Raw genomic sequence first — 11008 nt, 5'->3', positions numbered from 1 at the left:
ATACACCTGCTACCTCCAGTTACCAAGCTGATTTCAGTGCTGGCATTGTTTACCTACTTATTTTTAATGTGAGGCTTTAAAAGTCAAAAGTAACAGTTTACTACAAGTTGGATCTTGCATTACCTTGCAGGGCTGTCTACTTGTATCTGAGAAGTGGTTCATACTCAATTTTGAATTACATAGGGCAGTTAGGATGTTAGCAGTACTCCAAAGTAAAAAAAGGGATGGAGTGTTCTGCTTTTTCTGGATATTGCATGGGCTGTAGGATGATAGCTTTTGTTTTGATTCATGGCATTTGTCAGGGTACTCTTAGGAATGGAGAAAGTTGGTGATGGGTTAGAATTTCAGAAGAGGAGGAGTTTGGTTTCCTGCTGTGTCTTGTTAGTCAATGACATTACGCTGATTTGCCTCAAAAGAAACGATTACCCAGTAACTGGTAAAATGCCTCTCATCTCACTCACGCTTTATTTTCCAAAGAAAGGGTGCTGTCCACCAGTGATTAACACATCCATATTTCTTTTCAGGACAAAATGGAGTGGACACCCAGTCCTAAAAGGAACATTAGAAAAATCCCATTTTATTACAGCCTATTGATGCAGATTGCAAACGACATTACATGTACATGCCCAAACTCCTAGTGGTGGCAATAAATCAGCCCATTTTATGTTTTAGTTTCTTATTAACCTACCATGCCTGAGTTTGGGCTGATTCAGCAAGTTCTTCCTGGTGGGTGGTGGTTTTTTTTTTTTTGGCAACAGTAACAAACTAGAGGAAATGAGTTTTTCAGTAGTTTTCTCTTTAGCTTCTCAATGGGGAGATGCAAGTTCCATGAAAAATGGACAGGACAGGGAAAGGCAAGGAAGTCAAAGTAAAGGAGAGCTGTGGCACAAAGGGCTGATGTGAGCATACATATGTATTAGGATAAAAACCATCTTCACTGAATATCTGGAGTGAAATTCATGCCACCATGCCTCAGAGAGGCCTGAATTGTTGGGATTATACAGATCAGACCAGAGGGAAACTGCCTCCATGCCTTTGTTCTGGCTTTCAGACATTAAGTGAATATCTTTGCCAAGAGGCCAGAGAATTTTCAAGCCTCTATCCAAGATTTACTGCCAAAGAGATAAAAAAGATGATGTCATCAGGATAATCCCCCAAGGAGGGTTCAGGACTGAAGTTCCTTTTTCATTTAGTCTTGTCATCTTTAATTTATTTTAGTTTAATCACTCCTTTGATTTAGTTAAATTAACTTGTTGGCTGCTACAGCTGCAAGTACAGCAAAGAGTGAAGGTTTAGTACCTTCCCACCAAATGCTCCATCAACACGTTTCACTTTTTTTTTTCCACATGTATTTTTTTTGGACTGGAGGTTTGAAGCTGAAGCCACCAATTCCTGCTAAAGTGAACATCCAGAATTTTACCTACCAAAATACATTAAAAAATGCCTGTCGTCTGTGACTAATAATATATTAAGAGCTATCAGGTTTAAGACTCCAGGGCAGAAAAACAGAGTTGCTATAGAAACAAACAAAAAAATTTCCAACAACTAAAGGTGCCAGTGAAAGCACAGTCTAGTCTTTAAAAGAATGGTGGAAATGTAAAAACAGCTCTGTAAACTCGTTCAATTATCTGGTGCCAGATATGATAATCCCTGTATAGAACTGCATGTTTCATCTGCAGCTGGAGATAAAGCATGCACTAAAACAGCAAGCCAAATGGAACCGAGGGATTGTTTACAGCACACAGTCAGTGTAACTAAAATACTGACATTGCATTTTGAAAATACCTCCTCTGACAGTGCTTCCAAAGATGTAAATAGAGGTTTAACTTGTCAGGCTGACAAAAAGAAAAGCTTAAAAAATGCAAGCCACCGATGAACTGCAAAAGCTAATACTAAACATGTAGAAATTAACATATATTCTTTGAAACTGTTGTTTGCTACAGGCCTACAATCCAACTTTGAAGTTAACTGGGATCTGTTAACTTTTTTCCCCCCACAAAACTTCATACCATTCATATGTTATTATTATTTCCATATTAATTTATCATTATTTATACATGATTCTGACCCCATCATCATCAATGTCACTATTCGTACAAGCAATGCAACTTGTCTGAAATACACTTTCTCAAGGAGAAGACACTCACTGCTGTAAAAAAGTGATTGTCCAGTATTGTACTGATTGTCACTAAGTTTAGGAGGATTTGACCAATGTATCTAAGACAGAATTAGTGTTTTCTCAACAAGATGATTACAGTCATATTATCTATCCAAGATACCCTTTGTTCATCCCACAGTAACACCGCTCATTTGTGTCTGTACTGCCTTGTATAAAACTAACAGCACAAGACCTGCTGTTCCATTCAGCTTCATCTTTGGCAGTCAGGCCATTTATTTTCATAAAAGGATTCAGATAAATTAATCTGAACTGGGAACCCCATTAGGGAGTTTCAAGAGAAGCACAGAAGGCTGAAAGCAACTCCTGGTCATGTAGTTCAGCTTTAAGGTTATTTAGAAAGGTAAGAAGCAAGTATGACAGAATCACAGATACTGTGATTTGGAAGGATCCACAAGGATCATCGAGTCCAATTCTTAATGAATGGCCCATATGTGCATTGAACCTACCATTAATACTTTGTTTTACCTGCACATCTGGTGCATTCTGAGTTGACACATACACGGCCATTTCTTTATCTTCCACTCTTGGAATAACAAGCACCCTATTTCTTTCCATGTAAAAATGTTTCTGTCCTCCCATGTGCAATTCACCTGTTACGTATATAATTATAGGAAAAATAAACTGGGTTTCAAATGAACTGCAAGGAAATTTGTATTTGACTATATATATGTATACAAGGCAGAGAAAAAGATTTTCATAGAATCCTTTCATTTATTTTTTATTTCTTTGAATCTCTGGCTTACACCTCCTTTATTTATAGACCTGTGTTTATTAGGAGAAAATTATTTGATCAGTATCAATTCAACATCTCATGATTTTTCCTTCTTTAGGAAGTTACATCTCTTCTGCTGTAGCAGGATTATGTTTTCTTCTGAATCACTCTATGAGGGAAAATACAACTTTCCTGTTCCTCTTCCTTTTTTAACCTCTTTCCATCAGTAACACTTTTTCTACCCATTTCTACTGGCTTTTGTACAATTTTCATTAAAGAGGGGGAAATCTGTCAGCACAGCATAAAAGTTAGCTCTGTAAATTCTCTGCTTTACCCTTAACTTTATGCCATCCTTGAGTGTGACAATATTTGCCTGGTGGTTATTCCTGAAATGTTCCCTGAAACACGTTTGTTCAGAAGTAATAGGAATCAGAACTGAAACCACTAAAGGGTGACATGACATTTGATTGGGGACAGTCGGAAACAGTAAAAAGCAGAGCAGAAAAAAATCATCAGAGGTCAGAACCTATATGGAGGAGATTGACAGAATTGAGGTGGCTGAGCCCAAAAAAGTGACGCTAGCCACACCTTTGCAAACTTCAGCATCACCACTGCTTCAAACAATCATATTTCATACTGTTTACTTCAGATAAAACACACCTGCAGTCAGGAATATATTCAGGAATAATTCTAATTCCTTCTTGCCCATCTTCCTAAAGAGACAGGTAAATAACTATTCTGGCCAGTGGTGACTAGACTGAAAAATGGTTTCATCCATTTTTTGGCTATTTAAATTTTCATCATCAATCCACTCTTATAATTTCAAAGTCAGCCTGTAATTGAAAGCATTTCATACCTCCTTAATTAAAATACATCTTTGCTGCTCTCTGTTGTTGAACTGCTGATAGTTCACATTAACTTGAAACAGGCTATTATCAGGGACCATGAAAATCTTCCAACATTTATGTTTTGTTTGAGCTTTTACCGAGTAAAGAGTATGCTGTAAAACATCTTTTTAATCTCTTACAGGACAAAAAACAAATTCTTGGCTGATGCTGAAAGTTTTTAGTGGCAAACTGCTAAGAAGCAGCAAAAAAAAAGAAGAAAATTAGATTTTAAAAAGTTTTTAAATTTTGAAACAAAACAAAAAAAAAGGGTGAAAATTCATGCTGAAATTTGAAAATTTTTTAATTGAAGTCTTCCACTGAACAAACTTTTTCACATGCCAACCACCTATCCTTTTCATACTGTAGCTTTGTAAGTAGATCTTTCAGGCTTGAACAGTCACAGAGATGCTGCAGTAGGTTATTTCATTTATTTGTCCTGAGGCCCACTGGACAGTTTAACTAAATTCTGCTGAGCTCTTGCATTGCTGAAAGCTGCATCCCTGTTCGAGCTGTGTCAGGACAGCCTGATCTGCACAACACCTTGAGGGCAAGGAGTGCATCTGCACCCTGAAATACCAGGAAATCTATAAAAATATAAACAGTTGCCCACAGTGTCAAATGTTTCAGCAGCTTCACATGACAATTAGTAGAGGCTTAAGAATAAAAAGTTAGAAGGGCAAAATACTCATTACAACAGTTCCAGATGTTATAAACATATATTATAGTATTGGCTTCTCGCAAAGTATTAAGGTAGATATTATATAATGTTAGAAATGCTTTTTGCTGTGTGGATGTAGTTTTCTCTCGTTTTAGCAAGAATGTTAGCAAGTGTGAGCAAGTAAGATAACCTCCAAGCGAGCAGAGGATGAGGCCCGAGGAGCTGCTAATCAACACTTTGTCTGGGGAACAAAAGGGCCCAAAGGCTGCTCCGCCCGGAGAACGGGCGGCCAGGAGGGTTCGAGAGCCGCTATCACCGCTCTGCCCGGGGGGCAAAGAGGCCCAAAGCTGCAATCAGCCCTGACTGTCTGAGGAATTAAGAGATCCACCCCACCATCGACTCTTACCTAGCGGGCCCAACCCCAAGAATCAAAAGAAATAAAACCGCAAGGCAGAAGACTACGCATGCTCTAAAAAGGCGGAACCAAGCAGTGGCCATGCAGAACAGCTCCTGGAAAAGTTTTAATATGAATAGAGAACAGACAGTAAAAATGGTATAAAAAGGACTCACCTCGGGCATCAGGTGTGCTCTTGGCAGAGCGCCAAGGCACCCGGCCGTTATTCCTTTGCTTTATTTTATGTGTCTCTTATTGTCTTTATATTAAACTCTTTAAATTCTAACAGGAGAGTGAACCTCGTTTTTCACACAGATAAAATTTGAAAAGAAAGCTGACAAGCAGAGTTCTATATTCTTCTTTTCTACCCAGAGCTGGTGGAGGGAGAAAAATTTCCTCCATCATCAGCTTCATTCAGCATCTGATTTCAATGCCTGGTAAAAATCCCCAAGACTAACATGAATACACACTTCTTTTTAAGTAACAGGAAGCTAAAGATACGGTGAAGTATGTGAGAAGTAGCGAATCAGCATAAGTTATATCAAGAAATCACCTATTGTTAGAGAGGACAGGTCAAATACAGATTGTGAGAGGCCGACGATGGGATCTGCACTGGTGAAGTCCAGCAAACCTCATGCTTTACTCTATGACTCCTACATTTCAGTTAAATACGTTAAAATATCCAGTACCTTCCTATAAGGAAGTCTCACAGGACTTTCTTGCACTAAATGTCATTGAGCAAAATAAAATACTCAGTTCTACAATGGTGTCTGTGCCTGGATGGAAGAGGACTAGCATTCCAGAATTCACCATGGAAAAAGCATTTTCCTGTCATTCAGCCTGTCTGAAGACTGAAATAGAGTCATCCTAATGGGGAAAAAAAAGAAGGAAACATTCCCTCAATGTCAGAAATTGATTGAAATGTGTTATTTCTTGTATTTTAGGTGTTACCATTGCCAAAATTTTCAGTTAAACTTTTTCTTTTTCTTGAAGGACTAAATAAATCCTAGAAACTTATACTAAGAGGGGACATGATTTGAGGTCATCTACATGTAAGAAAACATGCCAAATTTTTACCTTTATCAGCAGCTTGATGATTTCAGAATGCTGGAAAAGCACTCTGATTCTGGTATGTACATATATATGGCCAGTATGCTGCTTCTTCTCCAGGACATGGAAGTTCCACTGTGATAAGGACTCTGATTTTGGGAAAATTTCACACTCAGAGACTTTAAATTTTTATGCTACAGTAATGGCATTTACAGAGGGAGGCACTAGAAGCAGCTGGCCTTTCTATCGTCAGAAATATTTTGTTCTGGAGGCTAAGCCACATATTTTAAAAGAAAACACAACAGCAGTATTTTTCTCAATCAGGCACAGATGAGTCCATTGAAGAAAGGCTATGAAGTGCTCTTTCTGTAGCTCCAGAAAGAAACTTCAGATTCAGACAGCCACAGAACTTTTAAAGTAGGGGTTAGCAGGTTAGATCTTTACTATGTAATACTCGTGACAAATGTAAAAATCAGGATTACATGTGGAACAATATGTCTTGTCAGAGATGGAAAATCCTCTCAGCAGGATTTACATTGCTTTACTGAAGCAATGTTCACATCAAACTACCCGAAACCAAAAGCCAGCAGCTGACAGGGACAAGAGGGAGAACTGACAGCCGGGTTTTCATCTGCACTTTCTGTTGGCAAGTCTTGCAAAGAAAAAAAAGATGCATGTGCCTTTTCATTTTGTCAGCACAGTTAATCAAAAAGGCAATTCAGCATGAAAGTGAGTGGCAGAAGCAGCCTCCCCAAAAAGTGGTGTTTATTTCCCATGGTGAGACTGCTTAAACTCACATGTTATTCATGTGACAGCTGGTAGATAATCTTCCTGCTCTTCAAAGTGACCTTTTGATTGCCAGCAGTACTATTGTATTTTGTTCATTTTGTTGTCCCCACCTTGGCTATTTTTGGGTGCAACCATCTCTCTTTGAAAGGCAAGACTTTGAAATACGTTCTGTGATAGCTTTAGCTCTGTGGCACAACTTGTCATTGGACAAAGCAGGTTGGGGTTTCTTTTTTCTTCTAATTTGTGGAAGGAACTAACACGTTTCTCCTGAATTTTCTCTCCCAGGCTGTTTGTTTCTCAAATCACTACTACAGTTCAAAACTTCTGGGCAGCAGAAGCACCTTTACTGCCGACAACACATTTTTGCAGGCTTTGAGCTCATGGGAATCCTTTTGTTTTTCATGGGAAACCTGTCACAGCCAGCCAACTTCTCTTGGGCAGAAGCACTCATCCAGCATGAGGCCACATATGTTTAGTGAGCTGCATTGCAGTGAGCAGCTACTCTGGGGACTGACCCTCTGATGTCAAGGTTGGCAGAGGCTCCTGTGGTCACTTCCTCACTGACTTCAAACACATTGGTTTGTAGTTGGGTCTTCCTCTACCCGCCCCATCCCTCTCCTCATATCCAGTAGAGGGACACCTACGAGCACAGGAACGAGGACACGTTTCCTTTGCCCCTAACCTCCTAATGCCACAAGCTGCCGCCTTTTGTCACAGTAGTTAGGACCTTATTTTTTGAATAGTTGCAACCACAACTCAGGGTTATTCATTGTAAATCGCTAATTAGTTTGTTAGAAGAGGTCAGAAATGAGCTTATTGCTGAAGACTGTGTGACAATTTGGCGTTTTTCCTGCAAGTACTCAGGCAGCCTAATTTTCTGTGTCTGAAAGGGGCACAAGCGCACATTTAAGAGTGGGGGAAAAACAGTGAGAGGCCCAAAGAAGTAGATGTCCAGCTGGAAGAAGTGGGAGAGGTGATGGAGGGATGCCAGAATTTTCTTAACTACTTCCAAGCAGGAGTAGCCTGCATATTTCAATGCCTACTGGAAATAATGAAAATATTCCTAATAACTACATGGGAACTGGAATGAAACTTCTGAAGCATCGAAGTCTTATCTTTATAGAGTATGGGATGAAACCAGAAACAATGACCCCCTTGGCATTTATGTCTGCATGCTCACAGCCAGCAAGGAACCAATCATTTAAAAGAATCTTTACCATCTGTTGGAGAAAAATGTAGTCTGATATTGAATGTGAAGAAAGAAGGAAACACTTCTGCATTGCAGATTCAAATTTTGTTGAATCTGTGCAAAAGAATATATTAAGGCCAGTGGAAAGGCTAATCTATGATACATGTTAAGTGTAGTGTATTTCCCTATATGAATGCTATAGTTGTTCATCACACACAAAAGACTGAGTATTTTATACTTTCTAGAAAAAATATGTCCTAAAAAAGCTATTATTAGTCAGAAAATCAGTTATTTAGGTTTAAATACAGCTATCATATTTCTACTCAAAAGCTCTTCAGACCATTAAATCATGAAATCACAGTAAGTTTTAAGTAGCTATCAAGCACTGCAATAACATGGGGAATCAGCCCTGCACATATTTAGTTCAAAGACTGCAGAAATTGTTGCCAAGATTTTCCAAACTCCTCACAGATTCTGTGTTGCAAGGATGGGACCTGCTTTGGCTTGATTCCTGGGAACGTTATTTAAACATGATACACATGTATACACACACACACATCTCCACAAAAGTACCAGTGACTTCATGAGAAGTTTCTAGGTGCATGGCCCTAGAGAATGAGCCAAAGTGTTTCTTAAAATGTGAGAGGCAAAAGCAATAAAAGCAAACAGTGGTGGAGTTACAAGACAAAGCTAACCTGTTTGATAAATGGAGTGACATAACCAGAGGGTAGAAAGGAGGCCTTCCTACCCACCTCACTTTCCCGAGATGGCTACATGCTATTTCCTTTTGCCTTGTGAAACAGAAAGACAGTGTTTCTCTACTGGCAAATACTTTTTGTGAGTTAAAATGACAAACAAAGACCAGGATGTTTTCCATTCTCCTGAATGTACCATTCTAAGTCATCTAGGAGATGCACAGTAGTATTTAATTTGAAAACTGCTACCCATAGACATATTCTCTGTTGCAGTGGTCTGCCCATCTGCAAAGATATTTGGCAGGGGGACCAAAGCTTACCTTCTGATGCCAAAGGACAGATGTGCCAACTGGTGAGATTGGGTTCGAGTCCCAGGATGATCCTCTGCTTACAATGTGTTTTCCTAAGGACTTTAACAAACAATGAGGTTATTTTTAAGCTTGCCCTTCTTATATGTAACAGGGATTTGTACCATAACCCCATTTTATTCCATTAAAAGACCTGTTAGAAATGGTACTTTTTTTGTTCAGTCTTAACTCAAGTTCTACCTTTGTATTTTTAAATATGATTTAATCTAGTGTTCCCATCAGAAATCCTTTCTCATATCATCTCTGTTGACAGAAACCAGGTTTACTTTCCTCCCCCTCAAAGGCATGGCCATTCCCTCAGCTTCTTCAGGCAAGGGGGAGAAATCCATGTTGCTCTCTTGCCGTGGAAAATCACAGTTGTTCTTTGCTGCTCTTTAGCCATTCTCTCTGATGGAAGTGACAAAGATTTGGTAAATTTGACTACTGCCAGTATGAGCCACCATATTGCTCAGTAGGACACTGTCATGATAGACAGTGAGTCGTTAATGAGGCTTTTCATCTGAGGTTCCTCTGGTGCTGAATAGTGTTGAGATTATAATTATATTACTGCTCAGGAAACTGAAATGAGAATGATCTAAATGACTTGGTAAGAGACACACTAAATAAATGGTAGGAGAAGATTAATATTAATGTTTCTTTCTCCTACTCTGATGGTTTTGAAAGATTTCCTTTGTATATAATGTAAACAGTAAAGCAATGTTACTGGACTTTGGGGGAAATCAGGATGCTAAAATCTCATTGCATATGTGACAGAATACAAGAAGTGTGTTCTCTTAGGGAGGATCATTAAATCTCCATTTGCTGAGTCATGTATCTACCATATTAGACCCAGACCCGTTTCTACAATATGTAAAATGTTTTAAAAATTTGTCTTTCCAGAAGTTTTGTCTCCTTGGGATGGTTGATCAGTATTTACATTTTTGTTTAATTAAAGTGTTTTTCTGACACCTCCTTTCTTACAAGACTATATATAGCCTTTTTTTGCCTCTGAGAATATAATGTATGTTCTTTCCATATTTGACAAGTGCCATGTGAAATCATGGTTTCATGCAAAAGCAATCCCTGAGAAACGCCTGTCTTTGCAGACAATGCAATTAACAGAGCAGTGGACAAGCCAGAGAACTGTTCCAACTATGGACTGGCCTTCTAGGTAAAAGACATGCCTGAAAAACAAAAAACCCCTATGTGTCTGTGGAACCAGTCATAATCTTGCTGGTATGGACACCTTGTGCAGGCTGGAGAAGCACTTCACTCCTCCTGGCAGCTCAGTCTGTAGAGCATGTAGAACATGTAGAGCAGATGTCTGCCTGACCAGCTTTATCAGCCAGCAGCAGTTTAGCTGAGATCTTTAATCCAAGTATAAGATTTGTAAAACATTAATTTAATACTTGCATTCTTAAAGCATGAGTCTCTCAAAGGCAGGACAACCAGCAGAAAGGCAGATTTACTTCCCCTTTCATGGTTTCATAAAGGAGTTTATGCCTTACTATGAATGTTCTGCCCTGAGAGGCAATCATTAAATAAGAGAGTTGTGCTCTCTGACAAATGTTTGCAAAGCCAACTGCCTTGCAGCAAATAGCACTCTGTGATATCATGACAAACCAAAGAACTGTGCCGTGCATTTTCAGAACTCAAACGAACTTTTGTGCTTGTGAGGTGGTTGTGTAATAGCAGCAAGAACTGCCCACGAATATTTGCAAAAGGAATGCAAACAAGGAATTTTGCAAGAAGCTGCTGAAACATGAGTGAGGATTAAAAAAACAGTCTGAACCTGACTCCTTGGATTCTACTCAGTCTGGTCTGCACTACCATTTTCACAGATCTCTTTTCTTGCTTCTGTCTGCAGATCATGGGTCTTTCCTCCTCCTCCCCCTCTGTTCAAGTTTTCATCTGTCCTTCTGTGAATTTCCAATAACTACTGCAACTAACCCTCTTCTTTCCTCTTCAAGTCCTTTGCCTTTCCTGTGGACCTGTATGTAAGTCCAGCCTCAGGTTGTTAGGGTCTGTGTCCCAGCTGGAAGAAACCATCCAACAGAGAATACAAGACAGAAAAGATGGACAAGTTCATCTGGGATCTTTCAAAGAAA

Source organism: Corvus moneduloides, chromosome 7 (assembly GCF_009650955.1).
Source record: "Corvus moneduloides isolate bCorMon1 chromosome 7, bCorMon1.pri, whole genome shotgun sequence".
In the NCBI taxonomy this organism is placed as follows: domain Eukaryota; kingdom Metazoa; phylum Chordata; class Aves; order Passeriformes; family Corvidae; genus Corvus; species Corvus moneduloides.
Note: the sequence above shows the minus strand (reverse complement) of the source record.